Genomic DNA, 23423 nt, shown 5'->3' on the forward strand with positions numbered 1-23423 from the left:
CTGTACCCTGTTGGTAAACCTATTAACTTTTTAATGCTATTGAACATCACATAATAAAATTGTTTAGTTGAACCAGCTGTTAAGATTCTTTAATTCCATTTAAATATTAGTACTCATAAGGTTAACATGGGGAACTACAGAGCCACTGTGGCAGAGCCCGAGAGGATTTTTGAGATAAGAATATGCCTAAATGTTAATCGGGAATGTGAGCGATCATCATGCCAAATTTCAGCCCAATCCGTCCCGTAGTTTATGCGTGATTGAGCAACACACATACACACAAACTCACAAACTTTCAGATTTATAATATTAGTAGGTTAGGATGGAATAGGATTTAAAGTTATGTTTGTAAACAACAGAAATGTAAACATTGATGACGTCTTAGTATAACCTCAAATTATGTGGTCTAATTATGTAACGATTAGAAGGTTATTTTCACAGTAAGATGAAAATAGTTGTTTATCACACGGAGCGAAAGTGTCTTTTTGGTACTTAATCGTATTTCCAAGCTTGGCTACGCCTCGCTTGTAAAAGGCGATAGAGTACTCTTACGGCTTTCACCGCCCGGCAGATCGTCACGTGTATGGGGGGCCCTAGTGATGAAAACTACTACTTTTTGGTTCGCAAAACGTCTTTAAGTACCAAAAAGACACTGGCGCTCCGTGTGATGAACAATTATTTTCATTATACTGTGGAAAAATAATCTTCTAATCTTTACAAAATTAGACCATTTAATTTGAAGTTATACAAAGTAATAGATTTTCTTCTTCATTTTGATGTCCCTAGAAATCAAAAATTCGTTCAATGTTTTATATATGTACGCGATAAATTACGTAAACAACAAAGTGCAGCGAACCTACAAATTTACCATATGTTTTTCTGTTCCCTATTTGAATTTACCCGAAAACGATGAATTTGCGGACGATTTAGAGAACTAAAAACTGCTGCTTTCCGTACAGTATGATTGAAACAGCATTTTGTATAAATTGATTGAAAAGATTCAATATTTGCGGCCCATAATCATAGCCAACATCGATATGGGATGGTTATACCACTCCAAATTAACCGTAATAGCCACACTCTCTCAACCAATGCTTCCTAATTGATGGATTGGTAGTGCTGCTGTCTGCCCGGCAAGTGACGGATATTTTATATTCGGATACAAGTTTCAAGAAATTAAAAATTTAAAAAAGTCTAATTACAACGTTGGTGCTGTGTTATATCTATTGAAATGTATCACGTTAGTCTTAGAATAAATTAATGTCCTACCAAGTTTCCAGCTTGACTTTAATTTTTGCATCAACACTAATATTTATTATAAAACGCAGCTACATAAAATAAAATACATATCTATGAAACATAATAGGTTAACATAATTGTTGATATACAATTTAAATACGATGAAAATGTTGTATATTTTCAATCATTTTGTTATAATATCTACATAGTGTAGTAGTTAAGATACATTGAACGATATCCTTAAAAAAGATGGAGAAGGCCGTATAACTGAGATTTTAATAGCAGATATATTATTATCTGCTAACTATAAGATTAAAATACTATCATGAAATAAACACACAAGTCACAGGTTGTTCAAGAGTAGTCAAGGTACTGCATAGTTTAGTTCAGTGGAGGTTTTCTAAAATAAAAACTAAAATACAAAATCCAGGAAATTTCTGAGCATTTTCAGTTAATGTTTTAGCCAACAGACTGTTTATTTTTAAGCATTTAACATCGCATAAAATAAAAAAAAACTTAAGATAACTCAATGCTCAATGATATCTAAACTTCCATTGCGTAACATTAATAAGACATGTTAAGAACATGAACCAATTTTTTGTATTTAACTCATGGATTATATTTTGTTCACATCCCATCTAATGTACTATATTTGTACGTAGTATATCCGTAAGTTTATTTTTGTATTTCACCTCAATATTTACGATAGTAGCCCTTTATCAAAACAATTCTATAATAAGGTATTTCATTAATTTGTTCGTTAACTTTTTATATCGATAGAGAAAGTTGCCTACCATTATCATTTTTACATTGATGGTTTGCGATAGTTCAGAATGGCACCTCATACTTGTTTGAACCTTAACGCTACTTACAACAAACAATTAAACTGAGTTTAAACTGAATTAGTTTTGGTAATTTTCATGATGTAGATTGATCAAAATAGTTCGTATTTAAAAACGCTTGAAGGTTTTATTTGATTCGATTTCGTTTTTATGTAATTATGACTGATATTTCGATTTTATTGATTTAAATCCTAAAAACCCTTAAACAACCAACATTTGACGAGGTCATAACTATACACCAACGTTTTCATGGATATTATAATAAATATTAAAAATCAAACACTACTTCATACAACATTTTACATATGTTTATAATCTTAAAAATTACAACAACACACTAAGATTTAACACGCTATACTATATATTGAAAAAAAACTAATAATTCAATTAAACATTGGTAACCAGTGCATAAAAAACAAATTTATTGTGGATGGCTTTCATTATTGCTTTGGTATTTTGTCGGCCTTTGTAGACATTTAATTTTGTACTTTTGTTGTAGGGATACAATTTCTTTTTTTTTACCAACAACTTTAAAAATCATTTAATGTACGGTATTTGATTACCATCGACGTTAGACCTTATAAATTAATAAAAGTATTGCAAAAAAATAAATTTTGTATAACAGGAACGAAATTTTTTCCCTTTTAGCGATACAATAAACTTTTGAACTAATTAGTTACATGTGCCGTAAAATACCTGTAAATCAATATCTAAAGGTTAATTGGAATGTATTTTTAATGACTAAGCCTTTCAATTTGACACTGCGGCAAACCTTTCTTCTTTAGCAAAAACTTTCATTTCTAAAGAATGCAAAAAAATTAAAATTATATCCATAATTTAAAAACTATATTAATGTATTTAAGCTCAACGCTCTACATAATTCAAGTAGTAACTAACTTTTACAAGTTAAATGATAAGAGTATATAAAAGTTACGGTTAGATTGCTTTATCAAGTCGTCGTGAGAAGACAGAAATGATAGTGAAAGATATTCAAGGCACGTACTTGAACTTTGAACATATTTATCCACCCTGAACTTTCTGAGTGATCCCTATCTTGTGTTCTGGATTAGAACTTAAACAATCGTCAAGTTTAAATAACAGGGCATACCTTCAAGAAATATGTGTTTTACTATGAAATATTCAAACTGTACAGCCTAATAAACCAACTAATATTTGCCTATTTCAATATCTACCACAGCAACAATGTATATTAAATATCGGGGGTGAAAACATATAGATCTCGATTCGCCTGAAATCACAGATCACCGTGCCGAGGAAAGTCATAGTGACGTAGGCTACAATCAGTTTATACTAGCGTCCTATGAGATCAAGGGGTAATTTTTTTGTACGTGAACCCGACACCTTCCTTAAAAAAACCAATAATATTGCTTCTGTGTTTTCAAATATTGTAAGATTTACAAATTGAATACACTAAATGTTATCGGCTCAAGATGTATAGAGGATGCATGCTGTGGAAGGTTTACTTAAGTTCCGGAAAATCATTATTGAAAGATAATACATATATAAAAATATAACAGATATAAACATATAACGAGGTGTTAGCCAGTCCTACGTACGGGAATTCAGTAGTCAGTTAAAACCGTGTACAATTCAGATCAGCTAGTTTACACAAATAAAGGCAAAGTTTCTTGCAGTTTTAATGTGAAAAATCATCTTGTAAACAAATTTTGTGTGACCAAATATGTTTTTATTCCATCATAGGCCTATACGATAATATGCATTTTAAATCCAATAATTTTACAATAAAACAGCAATTCTGCAATTTTTACGTTGTGAAAAGCGTTGAAGTGAGATTTGCAGCCGAATCGCACAGACGCACACTGATTTTAAGTAGCCTACGGTGAGTAATAGCATTGATTATACACCTAGTCAATGGTAATAGTCAATTGAGAAGTGTATAGACCTAGTCGACGATACCACCTTCCATAGCATACATGCCTCTTCCATCTATAATATTCAAACGAAACAGGGATTTTTTATTTCACGATTCTGAATCAACCACTTGACGGATTTTCATGATTTTTGTGTTGAAAGAAAGATAATTTTAAGAACTAGGGAATTTCGAAGCCATAATTTTAGTTTAGGGTTTCAGTTTGTTAGAAATTAAGTTTTAATTTTTAAAAAGTCTAGCAGCCGACGCTAGCAATTTAAAGTATTTTCAATGCTGGTTTAACTAACAGCTGGTTTATAACTGTCATTGAAATGTTTATGTTACGAGTTGTTTGTTTACAAAAATGTTGTTCGTTTGTGTTTACCTACATACTATTTCACTTTAAAATGTAGGTAGTTTTCCCCTACCGTGAAGGATCTGCGTTATCAGGAAATGTGTTATTTTGAACTAAACATCTCAAACACTTGCGTTTAATCAAGTTTTGTCGTAAATGCAATCTGTGTAAGTATTTAGTTTATGCATTGCAAATTTCAACTCATATTTGGGAAATATCTTTTCAGCAGTTTATCGCTTAATTGTTTAAGATATAGGTGGTTTACGTGTTGATACTTCTTTTTCTGTATGTTTGAATGTGAGTATGTCGGCATACTAAAATTTTGGTTAGTGATGAAAGCGTCAATCGGTGTAGTAGGTCTCTATAAAACTGTCAAATAAACTGCAGGGTGCAGCAGAAACCAAAGTCGACTCATACCATACCAACTTTCCCCGTAGTGCTGATGATTCAGAAACTTGGGCACTGACCAAAGAACCAAAAACCCTTAATGCTGGGTTAGATAATAAAGTGCAAAGAAAATATACAGACCAGTTCAAGATAACGGCCCGGAGGTCGAAATAAAAAAGAACAGAGAGCTAAGAGAAATGTGTTAACACCCAAATATAGGGATGCTTTCCAGAAGTATGTAAAGCTTGGATGGACAGGCTGTGCATAAACTTTTAAAAAGTATATTCCAAGGAGTACCACACGATAGACGGGAAATATCAAGTTATGAAATGCATCCTCAGACTGGGATCTAAATTTTGAAGAGGCAGCTGATAGAAGAGAACCCTCATGAAAGTTTCAGTGGTCACGGAGGTAAGATAAAAATAAGGTACGGTAAGTACATACGTAGTACAGTATGCAATTAGAGGGGGCATGTAGCTACTCTACTCAAAACCAGTGTGAACTGGTCGCCAATCTCACTTCAAGATTTTTCAAATCGACACAAATGCTGTTTTATGGTAAAATTATCGGATTTAAAATGCATATCGCCATATTTTAGGTCCATATTCGAATGGAATAAATAGGTGGTCACGTTACATTTGTTTATAAGGTGATCTTCCCCATTAAAACTGTAAGAATTTGTGTCTATGCGTGTAAACTAGATGTTCTGAATTATTCCGTTTTAGTTGACAACTCGATTCCCGTACGTAGGACGGGACATCAGCTCGTAATTATTATCACCAAAATACAACTACTATATACAATTTCCAGTAGGTCTGAATAGAAACGACCTATAATAAAACGATAATATCCAATAAAATTCACAGTACACATAATTTAACTTTGGTGTCCTAACATTAAAACTAATCGTCAAATTTCCCTGTTTTAATTGCTAAATAAATAAGTGTAAACAAAGAGAAGTAAAAACAATAACAGTTTGTTTTGAAACAGCTGTTTGGTTCAAATAACATTCATTTGAAAAAAAAAACTGGTCACATGTAGCAGGAATATAAAAAGTAAACACGCTAGTAAAGCTAATGACGTAATTGTCAATGTTTATTATCCATACCGTTATCAGTTCTACCCTTGATAATTACCCACCCTCATTGAATAATAAACGTACATCGTAATTTCCCATATTAGTTAATAATTTAAACTATAATATATTCATAGTTGAAATAAAAGTGATTTTTTCACGTTTGGGGGCGCTGATATAGGCACCCCTATACGTAACCACAGCTGAACACGATTTCATAAAAGGATGGTTTGTTTAATTGCAGTATCCTAGGTCAAGGTTGACGTTGTGTTCAATCTATGTCATCCATACTGTTTATCTTAGTATAAAACCCGGCTGAGGTTGTGGTGGTAATTTAAAATCGTGATTCCAGATCATTCTTGATCTTCTTTTTATGACATCAATATTTCCAGGCCTAATCCAAACAAAGTTAAAACAGACAAACATTAATTGTAAACAAAAAGCTACCATTAAGAATTAAACATGTAAACATTGTTATTTTTCTAATCTTTTCTTGAAAAGTGGAGCAGAAAAATAATTTGCATTTATCCTTTTTTATTAAGACTCGTGTACAGAGCCTCGATTTGTACTGTGGTTTAATTAGTTTTGGTTAAAACTGTGGTCTAATTATCTCTACTAATCTTACTTATTTCCTATAATCAATGACAAAATAAGTGTAAATAAAATAGCCTCATAGTTCCATAGTTTATATTTAACCAGCTGTTAGTTAAAATAAATTATATTGCTCTAAAACAAATCGAAGATTACACAGATTGCTTTAAAAAATAATTTGAACATCCTAGTCTTTTACTATGTATATTTAATTAATCTGTCATCCTCTTACAGAAGAATTGAACGTATCAATGATTCGCATTACACATAGTATAAATAAGTCAACCCTAAGTATGTCTTTACATTTTTATCCAAATGCTGAATTTGTGACACAAAAGCTGAATGTTTACAGCTATTATGTTAAGCAAATTATTTTATGCCAAAAGCTAGTTTAGAATCTTAGCGTCGGCTGCTAGACTTTTTAAAAATTAAAACCTTATTTCTAAAAAACTGGGGTCCTAAAGTAAAATTATGGCTTCGACATTCCCTAGTTCTCAAAATTATCTTTCTTTCAACACAAAAATCACGAAAATCTGTCGAGTGGTTGAATCAGAATCGTGAAATAAAAAAACACTGTTTCGTTTTAATATTATAGATTATAGAGCTTGGTTAAGTAACTACCCCAATAACCTTCAAAGACTGAAACACAGCTTATCTGCATATAGTCCTTAACAGGGATGAGTTAAGAATTTGAGATTAATAACCAAACATGTGTAGCTTTGTTACTAAAACCACATAATATTATAAATGATTGACCAAATGATGATTAAATGGTTTATTGAAAAGCAGTTGTAAGTTTGTGAATCCTCTACTCTAATTTAGAGATCAAAACATAAATCACTTATAAAATGTGATTTTTTTAATTACTCATTTATCATAACTTTATCCTCAAACATGTTTTTAAGAAGTCGCCATCTTTCTAAACATAAGTGTGCATCTCCTTGTTACCCTGTACTAGTCATTCACGGTTCTTGCTGTATGTTGAATTATATACTTTACTTTACTTTAATACTTTTTTATGCAATGGCAACCATACTAATTCAAAATATATCAAATACTTGGATGATGCTCATCATCCAATGTACAGTTCATACTGTAGGAATTTCTACGGAAGGAAATCGAATGCGATCCGTCGGGGTTATTAATAGCCAAAGAACCGGTAAATTTGCGTTAAAGAATTTTACTCTTCATAATAAATAACAATAAGGAAGTTTGGAGACTGCCCAGTGCGTTGTTTGCCGAAGCTCCTTGTTGCGGAAAGGTGACTTAGATTTTTAAACCTAGATGTAAAAATCATTAGCCTACCAACCAACAAAAATTCCTCTTAAAAGTCAAAGCAGCGGGGATTCTGTTGTAGTTTAATGGTTGCAAGGCAAGTCGCTTTTATTTTGTATTGAAAACGACTATTTTATCGGATGCTAAAATCAAAGATAATGCTGTCTTATAACTAAATATTTTATAACGGTTGTTTTAAAAATAAATATATAATTTTAAAAATTAAATGTATAATTGTACTCGTATACCAAGCAAGAAACTATAGGTGCAGTATACTCTTAAGTCAGCCAACTTAAAAACATAGCCACGCCTAATCCTTTTCAAGCATTGAAGGTAGAATGAAATTAAACCTGTTCAAGCAGTTAAAAGGAGGAACTCTCCTTGAGAAGTGTTTTTTTTTTACCGTTCTGAAAAACAAGAAACAGATGTGAAACTTTAAGAAAATCATAAAAGTAAAAAGTGCACTTTAAAATGTGCTACGATATCTGCATCTAAATATTTGGTCATAACTCTTGGTTGGATTATTGTTTTTTTAAAGGAGTTTAGTTTGTAAAATTCATAAGTTAAACCTCCACGTAACTTTAATATCAATAAACTACAAATATGCAGAAAAACACCACCTTATATGAAATAATAGCGTAACTCTGTAATATGCCACACGTTGTTGTTGTCTGAAGTAGTGTACAATCTTAAAATATTAATGATTTAACTGAATCCTGTAATAAAATCAGTTTTGTGTCACATTGTTACAGGAGTTGTCCGTAGTTTTTGAATCCATTGTTCAATCCGGCTTTAATTGAATTATGTGAACTCTTTGTATGAAACTAGGACAATGCATTGTCAAGCCAGTTGGAATTTATATTGTCTGTCAATGTTTCCAGAGACTTTTCCACAAAAAGAGCAACTGTGAAATTTAATACTGCTAGTTCCTGTATAAATGTCATTTCCTGTATTGTGCTTACAGTAAAAATATGAAATATTATTACAATTAAATTACCTAGTAGATGGTGACGACGGTACAAATTTAAGTGGTGTACTTAAATAGTTATGTTTAATGTTTACAACACCTGTATTGAGAATAGTTGGAATGTAGCTGGTCAGTAGGAAATTATATTGTAATATACTTCGAAAACACTATTCATTACGAGTACAAGGTTTTGCAGAGCAATTATTTACTCCACCATAACTCTTCATTCAAAAAAACATTTAATTGAAGTTCAATAAAAAAATATTTGTACATTATATAAATTAAACTCAAATCTTTTTATAAAATAATTTAACTATAACTTATGTAGGCCTAATCATAAAGCACAAATAAATAGCATCTACAGAAGCAAAACAATTATTTAACAAAACATTGGATTTAAATGTAAATATAGGTAAACACTATTTAGAAAAATCTAAATAGAAAACTATTTAAATTTAAAACATTTAATCACCTAGGTATTTAAGAATGGTGGTATGCAGTCAACAGATAGTTACCAGCTTTTGTTGGAACTTTTTATATTTGTGTATACAAACTATTTGTGTGACAATTGTGTGTAATCATTGAATTAATACTACCCGTTTTTAAACTTTAGAAAGTAAAACAGAGATTACATTCATATATAAAAAAATTATACTATGTAATAGTATGTATTACATACGAGTACCGTTTTGTGATAAAGAATATTATGGTATGATAATTTTTTGTCCATACAACAATCACCTAACGATTCCAATTAGTGGATGCTAGCATGAAACAGGAAGTTTATTAGGAATAACTTATAACTATTTATGATTTAAACGTTTTGGAAAGGGCGACAAAAATCTACCTGTTAACCAAATCTACGATGCGTCCAAAAAAAGGTCAAAGAAACATTGACCAGGAATGTAATAAGGAACGGCAAGGGAAAAGCGTGAAAGAGAATGATGTCGTGACCTTTATACCCACGTCTCAACAACGTTACATGCTGCGTTAGCTAACTTTACAAGACCTACTTAAAAAAAAAACACACACACTTTATTTATTAATTGAAGACGCAATCACATTTCGATTTCCTTGATTACGATTTCTTATTCTTCCTCCACATATTGTTCTCTAATAGAAAAAGTACTTTACGCCACACTACTCTATTTTGATGAACTTCCCACGCAAGTATTTTGTCCAGAAAACAGCTGTTTGCCGCCAGCTTAATCAAATGGGATTTCATTACGTAATACTGTACTTTAATGAGTTCACCGGACACCAATCAGCTGATTATACTGTATATGGGTGGCAATGAGTGGTTATAAACAAAAACATAACCTCTCTTAGAGGTTATAACTAGTGATTTTTAGCCCTTTAGTAGGTGGTTATATATAAGGATTTGTACAGATTTAGTAATTTGGCGTAAACTATCGTACGTACCTCGTCCAAAATGTGTGTACCGGACTCGTATGGTAATCCCGTACTCGACTTCGTCTCGCACTGGAACGACCACACTCGTCCGGTAAACACTAATTGTCAGGACTAGTAACGTAATATACTATTTCAGACACCCGGTAGCATCCACAGTAATCTTTTAGATTATCCGTGTTGAATTCGTAACAAAATTGTAATTTTAATTAACTGTATTTATAGCTGTCTCTGAAAATAACTCATTGTTGTTTTATAATAACAGGATGTTCACATGGTCTTTGAAAACACTAAGCAAAATAGTTTTATCGAGATTTGATTTATAACCAACAATAAAGCTATATTATAGGTCCACTTGTTACCAGGGAATAGTGATATACAACTGAGCCTTGATCTCATATTGGAAGTTAATGGAGTTTTCATGTTCGACCTCGACTGCCTTTTTTATTTACATTAACCGTTACAATATTTGTATCTAAATAATAGTAAAATACAGCCATATATACTAGAAATCTTGAAATGCCGGTATCAATATCCCTTTTTATAAAATTGTAAAATACTATTTTTTATTATAGCACTAAATACGCTTGTTCAGTCTGTTATACGTTCATTTTATATAATGACCTTAGTTTGTCACACCGTTAAAATATCTAATCCGAGTGACCTCCGTACTGACTCTTTAAGTCATATTGTACTAACATTTTGGTTCAAGTTTGAAACGTATCAACAGACAAACAGATTGTTGTGCTAAAACCTTAATATAGTATGGATTAACCGTTTGAATTACAAGCTAGTAAATGACGTCCAATATCTCAACATAAATATTTGTTGAAAATGTTTATACAATATCCAGACAACATGACCAAGACCCTAAACTATAGTTTCCCCGTTATATAACCGTGGTTGAAGCTTAAATTGATCCTTCATATATGAAACTTCGAAATATGTCTCCCGAAAACCCCAAACCTATGATTTTAACTGAATCAAACACTTCAAATAAACATCTGTCAAGTAATTAAAAACCATGCTACTACAGGAAGGAGTAGTCTGTTTTATCATAAATCTGGGTAGCCAAGGGTCAACTACTTTAAACTATTTCGGTCACACATGATATTTTGGTATTCCATAACAGTAAAACAAAAATCTAAAGGGAGTTATTTGTCACTTTTATCGCTCCATCAAAAGACATGTTTAGAATAATGTCCGACCCTGCGGCATGACTTTATGCATCACTTAAATATATTTTAAACGTTGACGGTTTGGTCAAATACGGTTTGGTCATAAACAACAAATATGGTATTTTAAAATGAGCTTATCAAGCCAGTGTGACGAACATAATAGCGTTTTAAGTAAAAAACAAGTAAAAAAAGAAAATGTGTGCTCGTGGGGAATTCCCTGTTTGTGCAATGAATTTTTCGCTAAAAACATAAAAAGAATTTGCTTTTATATTACTTTTATGTAAAAGACTATGGATTTTACAAATTATAAAAAAGTACACAATTTTTATTTGAAAGCTGAAGGCAAAAGCCATATTCCATGAGTTGACCTAAAATATGACGTCGTAACTTTTACGTAGGCTACTTTAGAGATTTACATTCACCCTTTATGACATAGAGCTTTTGAACAAGTTTATGAGGTAAACCTGAAAAAAATAATTCAATATCTTACTTATCCGCTACCCAGGCAAACCTGACAAAAAAGACTTATGAAAACCGTTAAAAAAAACTATAAATATATCGCAGTGTGTGTGTGTTTTAGCGAATTTCCCTATAGCGAAGTAGCTATTACCGTAAGTGGCACGGTAAGACCTAGACCCGGGACCGATTTACTTTTTCATTTTGATGTCCCCAGAGGCCAAAAACATCATTCGTTCAAATTTTTATATATGTATATATATATAGACTTATATATATATATACGTCCGTGAACGCGATAACATGAGTAATTTTTGTCCGATTTTGATGAAATTTGGTTTAAAGGTGTAGAGCGGGATAAACTTGAAGGAGTTCGCGAACCAGCACGATCGGACCATGGGAACGGGGCTTTACGGGGGGTTTTATGGGGTAAAAATTTGTTTTTCTCACTTTTGACCCTCAAAACACAAAATTTCCCGATTTCTCTTTAGACCTTTTTAAAGAGCATAAAAAAACAAATAGTTTAGTATGTAAAAGTATTTTTGTTCGATTATTAGTAACGGAGAAAATTAAAAAATGTATACATTTAAAATTCCCATGTTATTCTTATGGAGAATATTGTCAAATGTTGTAGTTTGCTTGTTTATGGATATATTTGGAACAAACTTGGCAAATTTATTTATTTTGTACTAAGCTATCAATATTTTACTCAAAAACACACTATTAGTTTCCTTGTAGCAGCAAACCTAGGTACTCGTTAAACCTAATGTTATTAAAATATATTTAACTGAAAATCAATTCGACAAATGGAAATTCGCTTAGTCCGCAGGTTTGCTGCGGCGGGGGTATTTTTACTTATTATGTATTATAAAAGTGTGAAAGAACTTGTGACTGTGTATGGTTTAAAATTCTTAAAACAATAAGAACCTAAAATAAACCTATTGACTATTAGTCTTACCATAGCCTTAAAAATCTTCAAACGGCAAATATAACCTCTCTTTCAGGAGGAAGCTTTTGTTGGATTTACCGTCAGAGTAAGCAGAACGACGCTTGAATTGAATATTAAATTGAGGAACTATATTAACAAGGGACTGGCTTCTATGTAAATGTAACACTTAAAGTTAGTGTCGAATGATACATATTTATTCATTTTGAAACCTTACAAAAATACTACTACAACCCACTTAATTGGATTTAATTCCTTCAAGACATTAAAAGTGTACCTACACAGCTGAAAAAGTACAAGTATTGTAAAAGTGTTAAATACTTTTGCTATATTATTTAACGTTAGTTTAATTTATTCAACAACAAAATCAAAATTATAACCTGAAAAATTAAACTGTGTTTGCAAGCGGTATAATACTTTAATTTTTACTATAAATTCTCACGCAACATTTTTAATTGCGAACATAGTAGACTGTCTTATACTGTAATATGAGTAACGTTTGCGTATAATCATACCCTGGTATTTTTCTTCAACTTCCCAGACGTCATTATTGACACTCCTGTTTTTGTTTTAGAATTACTCCACCTGAACAGCTGGTAAAATCCGCACGAAATTTATCTGAGTGCTAACCTAATGCTTCTTTCTGCTGCTACAGGGAAGGTAAAAAGTGTTTTTGACCAAATGTATAGGATGAAAACAAATTAATGGATTTGTCAAATTTGATGAACAAATAATCATAAAACAAGTAAAACGGATACTTAAAAAAACGGTCCTAGGTAAAAATAATAAAAGATTAGGCCTAAATAGCTTCTAGAAGAACTTACACTTGACGAAATGTTCTTAATAAACAATATTTATTGTAAATAGGCTATTTTATAATTTTCAGAAGCTAATCTTCTTTGTTACTGTTTTATACAAATGGTTTTATAAGAATTGCAGGGAAAAGTAATAGTCCTATCAAGCCGGTAACACGATAACTCGATTATTTGTGGTCTGACTTTGATGAGATTGATCATGAGTCGAGTATTAGGAATCTGCATATTTCAGGAAATACTAGAAAAAAATCCTATCACACAAATGTAATTCCGCTAAGGTTTACTACGTTTATTATGAAATAGTTTGCTAATTTCGTAGATTTTATTATTTAATTTATCGGTTGTAGAATTAAATTTTTAAAAATAGCAGTGGCCTTCCTATCCTGATGTTTTCACCCTCGAGAGCTGTACACAGAAAATACCCGAAGTGGCTTATCCCTCGCACCATTCTCCCTGTCGTAGATACATAAAATTTTCACAATGTTCCTACATTGAAATATTTATATTAGGAGTATTGTTACGTATGGATTTGTAACCACAAACTATGACTAACAATTTAAAAAGATTCAGAAAAAATCTCCAGGTAGGAATTACACGTAGTAGTCTATATCAGCGTTACACTTGTAAGTGAGCTCATGAGAGAGCATTGACAGATTAATATCACTGGAGCAGGCCTAGTTTTTGCCTACACATTTTTTGAACGAACTCAATCGGTCAAGTTGTCTTTACAATAAAAAAATCTCTTACTATTATTATTACAAAATATGAGAGCATTCATAAATAAAATAAAATACAGGTTTTTTTTAATCTTATGAAAGTCTGTTGTATTCAAACTTTCAATGGCATTTTAATTTCATTTGTTCTCCTAGATGGTTTTTAAATATTAACCTAAAAAAAACTGTATACAAAAACTAATGTATAGAAGTTGATTTCAGTAAAATTTTTGTAAATTGCTATAGCAATATCACAGCTAAATACATAATACCCAAGGGTTGTTTTGGCGTAGATAGCGGGTTTACAAATCATGCCGCAGCGCCTGCAATGGCCCAGCCTACTGCAGTCTGTGTGAAAATCGTCCATATCTCATAACGAACTCTTTGTAACACAACAGTGTGCTTATTAGTCTTAGGGAATAACATGTTTTAAATGATTTAAAAATAGTTCATGAAGACTATCTTCTGAATCATTTTTTAAATAATCCTAGGCACCTAACACAGGTTCTATCCCGGTATTACGATATTCCTAGCAAATTGTGTAAAAGAACAATTACTATGACAAAAGCTATTAAATAAATAATATGTTTATAGCATTATTGTTGTAAATATTTTCACTTTCAATACCGCTAAGTATTTCTGTTACCGACATTCAAAGTATATGAAGACACACCTACACTCCACATTCTCGGGTCTCAAAGCGGTCGGAGGGGGGGGGGTTTAAAAGGTAAGGGGTTTAATAATGTCTTCCTTAAATTTTCGCTCAGCCCATTGGTATTATGTAGTAGTTTTTTTTACGAGAGGATAAAGTGGTATACTAAATATGTGTTGGCTTAGGCCCCGGCCACACGAGGCGGTTTAACCGCGCGAAGTTAAGGGGATCGACAACAAATTGAATCAAATGAGAGGGGCCACACGATACGGTTCGACCGCGCGGCAGCCGCGCTTATTGGAGATATTCTTCGGACATTTCCAGTGGTTTTTGAGTTTGTTTTGTGTGTTTGTTACCGGTTGTGTAGTGTTCAAAAATGTTTGATGTTATTGTCAGACGTTCCTCAGCACTAATAGAACTTCTCATGAGTGTATCTTCTTTAGTTAAATGTGGTCGGAGCAATTCAAGTGACTCGTCAAACGATGCTACAGATATACGATTATAACAAAAAAATTCCGAACTATGGTTTCGCATGTGCTCGTAAAAGGTTTGGAACACAAATCGTTTTTCCGTTATGAAGGGATGGACCCAATTATTTCTGTTAACATTTGGTTCCAGATCACCTCACGCTTCTAATGCACAAACTAACATAAGTGTTTTGTCCATGACTAAAAAGAGTGAACCAAACTATGTTTTAATAGAGTACTGATACTGGGAAAACCCAACAGGAAGCGGTTCATCCGCCCCGTGTGGCCAGGCACTTCGCACGGCTTAACTTCGCCTCGTTGGCCGGGGCCTTAGTTAAATGGAATCAGTTCTGTACAACCTTCAAAAGCAGGTATATCTATTATGTCAAACAGTATAGTACTATTTTCAGTTCTTAAACATTGTGTATCGGTATACAATTTCAATATAATATGAATAGACTATAGTCTTTACTAAATTAAAAATCCATCTTCCAATTTTTTTGTCGTAAAAACTAAATTAAAATTCAAAACATTAGTCAATGATTAATATTGATGATATTGATGATAAAATACTTGATACAGTACAAGTATTAAATTACTACATAAATATGAGTATACTTTTGGCGATTAACATAACAATTTTGCATTGCATATTATTTTGTTAATAATTGTATTTTATTGTAGTATTTCGTAAATAAGTTGCTCGAGGAAAGCTTTTGGTACCTAAATGAAGTATGAAATTACAATTGAATTACAAATGAAGTATGAAATATTACATTCTATACTCTAGTGTGATCTAAACTAAAACAGTGAATGATAAAGCCTATCCCAAATACGTTTAAATCCGAGAGAGTAGCGTGGCGCCAGTGGTCGAAATGGAAATGAAATGGAATGCAATAAATCCGAGCACGCTTTGTACTTCACTCTAGCTCTAGAATTGTTGATATATAGAAATTGCATGTTTAATATACGAGTTAATATCTGTTATTTGTTTATTATCGTGAGTCACTGTAAGAGAAAAGCATGGATTATGATTCTTAAACAGAGTCGACTAATGGTTGTTCTACTAATTAAGTACATGGTAGCTAAAAGATTTAAACAACTAATACTGTATATGAAAAATCAAATAGCATGTGAGGGAAAAATGCCTTCATTGTCAACTTCATACAGATACAGCTACAATCATTGTGCGAAATAGATTTAGTGCACACACAAAAATATAGAAGTACTCAAATTTAGAAATGCATTCATGTTCTTCCCATACAAATAGATCTCAATACACTCAATTGGCTTATTTATAAAATAGTTAGGCGAAATCACGCCCTAAGACACTTGCCATTTAACCAAGGAATCCAACGGGCATTTATTTCCGTCTTTGAATCATAATCAGGAAGTGTCAACTAGTACATTAACATTGGTGCATATATACACAGAATAACAACCACGCATTAACTTAAATTTATGTATATATCCTATAGCCACTGACTAACATTCATTTGTTGTATCAATGTTTAAATGTTGAGTAGAATAGTTATGTAATAGTAAAAAGCACATTTTAACAATTAACTTATTGTCGATGGTTATTTTATCATTAAACCGTACACTCCAATTTTGTTATATAGGCCCTATGGTTTCGGACTGGGTAAGATTTGTGTAGGAACTTATCTTCCCATAGACATTTTAAACTTAACCTAAAATTTAGCTTACAACAGGCAACTGAGGAAGTAAATAATCCAACAATCGCTTAAAGAGATTTGGCTGTGCGCCTGAGGATAACTTTAGTAATAGTGATCCCTGTGTGTCCCCCATGACGATTATTCAGTGGATCAATCAACTAATGCGTGCTCTCGCTTAGCATCCTCTACTGGTTCCAACACCTTGACATAATATTCAATTCCCTATTATTGCTATACACTACTTGTACTATTTTACGAGTTTTCATCAAAAACCTTAGACTGCGTGAATTTAACCATGTTCTACGTACTAAATAAAATATAATATAAAATAACCCTATCTTGATATACGTGTAAAATATCATAGGTGTTCACTTTCATGATCACCAAAACTAACAGCAGCCACCACTAAAGATCGTATTGGATTTGAAATCAAATCAAAAGTATTTATTTTTGATTCGTAAAATACACGCCTCTATAATTTAATATAACACCACGGTTATCAAAATAAGCATAGTTGTTACTATTATTACTCTGTGTTACAACATAAATTTAAAGTCATTCAGTCTTGCAATTAGCCGCTAAAGGAATTGGGCTCCACTTGAAGAAATATAATGTCAATGTATGTCATGGGACATACTCAAAATTCGTCATAGATTTATAATTTAATATGAATCTTTTAAAATCACTGGTATATTTAATTTAAACTTCGTTTACAACTTATCAATTTTAAATGTGAAGTATAAGTACAAACATACAATCCAATTACGTTACATAACGGAACTGTAATGTTGTAGATGTATTCATGAGAAACCTGTCAAAGAGGTAGTGTAAATACTGACATTTTAAGTTTAATATACATATAAAGTTTGTGTGTGAGATTAAGTCTTTCCATCCAGAATATTAAGCGAACCCCGTATAAATTACTCAGTATAATCGAAAGGGATTGTTACATATTTTGTTGAGTAAAAATTCGATTTACACTTTAATTAACTAAACACTAATATGAATATACAAATCGATTACAGTTATCCAAAGCCTGAGTTAATAATATAAACCATTGTAAACAAACGTTTGATCTAGTTACGATCACCCAATTCAGTATTAGATTAGTAGTTAGATCAGATTAATAAAAAGGCGCCAATCGGAAATTTCCGTACTTATTTAGTCGATTTAAATTAGTTTACAACAGACAGAGATTACTAATTTATCTTAATATTATAATGTACACTTATTTAATACATTTCGTGAGCACGTTTCTACGTTTAAGGCAATAAATCATTTGCAATTCAGGGTTTTCTCTGGTTATCTTTAACAAATCAAACAAGTTTTTTTTTCGAGTGTACATGAACCACATACATTGGAGTACATTGGGTTCAGTTGGCGGTTTGAGATTGCGGATCTACTATGTTGGGCTGGGGAGGGAAAACAACAACTTGATTTAAATTCATCACAATATAATACCTGAAGACAGCTTTTCAATTCAGTATTCTACCACTGTTCTGCTTGCAGACCCAACAAAGCTCCTTATTGAAATAAGGTTTGTTTATCCTACAGAGATGGCATTGTAAGCTGGGTAGTCAACAAACACAATGAGATGTGCGTATAGGCAGACACTGCTGTAATATGTTCTATAATCAACTTTATTAGAATATATCAAAGCATATATAAATATATATAATATATTTAGTTAAATTTAATTTCTGTCAAATCGCTCTAAGCAAACTGTACTGAATATTATACTAAAGCATATAATTATGCTGTGTTAGTTGTAGGCTACTGTAATTTCAATGATACAATTGCATTTTAATTTAATGGATATTTTTTAATGAACCCCTACGGTATAAAAATCGACTACTAATTAGAATAATGGTATAGTATATACCCCAAATAGTTTTCGTACTTTATTTACTTGAACTTATATAACTTATTTACTTATTTATGTACTTATTTAAGTAAACGTTTTTGATGGGGTTTCAAATTACCGTAACGCAGTACTGTGTCAATGTGGAGACATTTTATTTAAGCTAAAATTTGTTTAAAAAATATATTCAGGTGTTATCAAAAGAGGTTTAATATTTAAAATGTTTGACCAAAACCGAAACACACGGGGTCCCGGGCAAAATTTACATTCCGTCAAAAATATACTTTTATTCCACATAAAGGCATGCAAACGTTACGGATTTACAAAATACTAATTTATATGAAGATTTCGAATGATTAATTTCACTACAAAGGTAAAGGTAATTGCAATTCTTTAAAACTAATTATCCCTACTCATCGTGTAAGATGATTTGTGATACTGTATATTCAATATAAAAAACAAACAATTATCTCTACAATTAAAGTTTAGTTTATAAGACACAATTCAATTGAAAGGCTTACACTATGCACCAAAATAATTCTAGAGAAAATGGCTGCAAGTAATATAGTTAATCCTCAAATAGATTTACAATGTTTAGTTATTTAACAATTTAATCAATAACTCCATTTCACTAATTGTGATTAGATATTTGAAATTAAACAACACTAATTTGTTCACAACATGTAGGTCAATATTCCCAATGATTGATTTACATGTTAGCTGAAATAAACTAGGCTGATGTCTCTAAAGTCTGTGAGGTTAATGTAGCAGTAGTAATGCATTAGTTTATATTGATTTTGAATTAGAATCATGAACATTAAAAATATTAAATCCAAACCATTTTTATAGTTGGTTAAAATTTTAATGTATCACTGATTTTGAACCAATGAATCAACCGAACCCCGTTTATAACTAGCAAAACTAATAAATTAATAAGCTTTATATGGCTTGTAAGAAAAAAAAAACCAAAACAATAAGACTACAATACCAAACAAGTTAAAAAAAACACAGCTAGTATATTGTTTAAATTAAGAACCATACAATCGAATGTAAAATTCATATATAGGCTATATAATAATCTTATATAATATTTTCTTTCATTATTTTACAAAGTATTTTTTTTCTAAACATTGCGATTAAAAATTCTGTTTTCTCGTTACTAAACTGAAGAATGGCTGGTGTTGTCGCAACGAGCCGTAGCCCAGTGTGCAATAATAGTAAACCTCTCCGCTCATATCCATTACCCTCTCCTCCCTAGGCAATGTTGACACGAGTTAATACGTCTCTGCTCCAGATTTGGCTTGTACAGGAAGTGGGACCAGTAGGAGTCCTCCTACTTAGCCTGCAATCTTAAGATCTATTGTAGTGCAATCGTTTGATTATATTATTACAATATTATAAGATAAAAAATTCAAAACAATTCTTTGATTATATTTTCATACTAAACGACTGTAAATGAAAAAAGTGATTATATTTCTAAATTCCATTGTTTTAAAAGTAACATGTGACACTTATCACCATGTTTATGTATACCAAATGACTGTTTATTTACAGGTTTGCATGCTATAGCTACTAATGTGAGACATTTGAAATTTAATTTAGAAATGTACTCTTCTCTAACTTTTAATTTTGAGGGTTTTCTGCTACAAAGGATCACCATAAACTTATAAGAACTTTGATGGCATTTACTAATCAAGAGAGCTAAAAAATAAATTTCGTTTTAAAAGTTTAACCAAAACCAAACATTTTAAAAGTCGAGTAACTGTCTGAAGTGGTAATTGGTTAGAATAATAAATCACTACTAACACGTATTAATATTGATGTGATTTGAATTAATTACTTTCAAAATATATTTTAATTCTGTTGGCGTACATATTACTTATTCATAACTTTATTACTTTACATTGACTTATCTACTTGGTTAAGGTTTTTTTTGACAGAGGGCCAGGCTTAGAAGTAACCATGGGATTGCATAACCATTGGTTCAGGTTTGATGCCTGACTTATAAATTCACCAGAACTTTATCCTGTAACAATACTTGTTAACAAATGTTTATCTAATATCTTTGGTTAAATTATTTTGCTCTGGCACTTGTGCTTTGGATACAGATGGCACCCGATGCTACATAAGTTGAAATTTATTACTACTGTTTAATGTTGGCAAAACAGATTTATAATTCCTTTTTAATCCAGAATGAGTATTGGGCAGCAAAAAGTCATATGGTCAGAAACAATGATGCTTTAAATAAGCAAAATCAAACAAGATAATGACCTTTTGTTTTTCTTGTTGCAGAATGAAGATAAAACACAATATCCTTAAATAGGTTTAAGTTACAAATCCGTTTGAATGTATTTTGAATTTTCTCTTTTAATTTAATACATATAATTAGTTCTTCAAACATAAGACCCTTTTGATAGCTTCGTTAAAAGAGTATTATCTTTTATGAAAATAGAAAGAGTTCATTGAAAAGCACTTGAAACCTTTTAGCATTAAGTGCTGAAGTTCTACATAATGCTGTTGATTTTTTCAATAACAATCTTCTCATTAAGGGTTATGACATCTACGTAGATTATAAATAGTCGACTACAAACGCGTATTGATAGAATGTTAAAAATAAGATAAGGACACATTTTAAAATTATTAATTAGTTAAATCTACGCTAAGAGTGGCCAAAGATAATGGTGAATCCCACCAAGAATAAGATGAAAATTTTAGCATCAAACAAAATTCTCTGGGTATTGAATATTTACTACATTCTTATTATGACTCGTCATATGAGTTTGGGCCTGACAATAACCAAATCCGCGCCAAGACCTCTGGCATTCTCAAAATGATCTGCTCTGCAAGACACTGAGCATCCATGCTGATCCGATCCATGCCTGCTAGATCCAGTATAATTTTTATGTGTGGCAACAACTAGGGTACAATGTGTATTCTGGTTACCCTTACCAGCGCAGCCTTATATTCACTGTCTTCGTTTCGTCTCAATACGGGAAGAATGAGCGTACGCCTAGTTTAGAAAGTCTAACCGGGTCAAGTAGACTTATTTGTTAACGTGACTCGTTACTCTTATCGTTCATTGTTAGGACCCTTTATTTTTTATAAGCATTATTCTGTTAACTTAAAAATGGATTTAAGATCTCCCGGCCAAATTTGGAAATTGATTATACAGAATGTTCAAAAAAGGTGGGGACATAGTTTATGTAATGATTCCTTGGGTCAAAATAAAGGGAAAATCAAGAAAAAATTACTCCCAAAATCACTTATTTTAGCAGATATCTGTAATTTTCTATTTTAAACAAATACATTTTTTCTGTGAATTGTTTCAACCGATATTTATGAAACTTGGCGTGTATTTCAGTTTCCTCAAGTTCATTTATCCTAATAATAAAGTAGACGAGACACATGTTAGAAAAAGTTACTTTGATACAATTTAAAACTTTTAAATGGAGACCACTTTAATATTATAAATTTTAATCACTAAAATGGCTGTTTGTATGAAATAGTTTCAAGTACCCCATCAAAGTTTATATTTACACCTTAAAGTTAAAGTACACCTTAAAAGCCTTTAAAATTTCCTGTCAAACGACACCAAGTTCAAACAGATCTAATATAAAACAACTAAATATCACGATTTTTAGTTGTAAAATGAGGCCTGGTAAGGTCATTCTACTCCATTTTACAACGAAAATAGTAACATTTGAGTTATTTTCATTAGATCTTTTTGAGCTTGGTGTTGTTTCATAGGAAATTATAAATGTATCGGACACTTTTTCATTAAATCCACCATCTATTTGCTATTTAAATTTATAAAGTCAAAATGGTAATTTTTGAAACAAGGGAACATTTTTTCTTTAACATGGGTCTCTTATTTCTTGACATACATACTAAGTTTCATAAAGATCGATTGAAACAAACAAAATATAAAAATGTTTATGTAAAAATATACAAAATGGCAGATATTTCGATTTAGGAAAAGGTTTTAATCTTGATTTTCTCTTTATTTTAACCCGAAGAACCACTACGTAAATTATGTCCCGAACTTATTTAGCACCATACATTGTTTTGAAATAAATAAATATGTTAATTTGTGTTAATTGTATAACCTAATCATGTGATTAACTGTTTACTTGGTGTTGGGATTTCTATACTTGTAATTATGTTGAAAATGATATCTAAGTGCTTTAGCCCCAGTAGACTGCATCAAAGGTTGTCTCGTCTCATCGGACATTGTCATGCTTACAAAAGATGAAAAATACTACAACTTATTCAACATTATATCTGCAGATTGCGCGTTATTTAAAATGTGAACCTTGGATGTCCTAAGGTTTAAATGAGTAATATAGGTAGTCGACTGCATAATATTTAATCTTGTATCACTACCCCTGTTCGTGAAATATTATTTGTCTTGACAAATTTAATAATATCGTACCATGAACATCATTAATGAAGTATGGACATGTCTTCATAATATTATGTATATTAAATGACTGTAGACAGCGACCACTCTTTTAGTAAGTGCGTTTTCATCTATCTCAGAAGAAAAAGATGGTCCATTAATGATGGTTAATGTAGTATCGTGTAAGCATGCTGATATTTACTTGACTCCGTTTGTATTACCAATACG

Source organism: Macrosteles quadrilineatus, unplaced genomic scaffold, assembly GCF_028750875.1.
Source record: "Macrosteles quadrilineatus isolate MER2022 unplaced genomic scaffold, UCM_ALF_1.0 Scaffold_2__2_contigs__length_208266976, whole genome shotgun sequence".
In the NCBI taxonomy this organism is placed as follows: Eukaryota; Metazoa; Arthropoda; class Insecta; order Hemiptera; family Cicadellidae; genus Macrosteles; species Macrosteles quadrilineatus.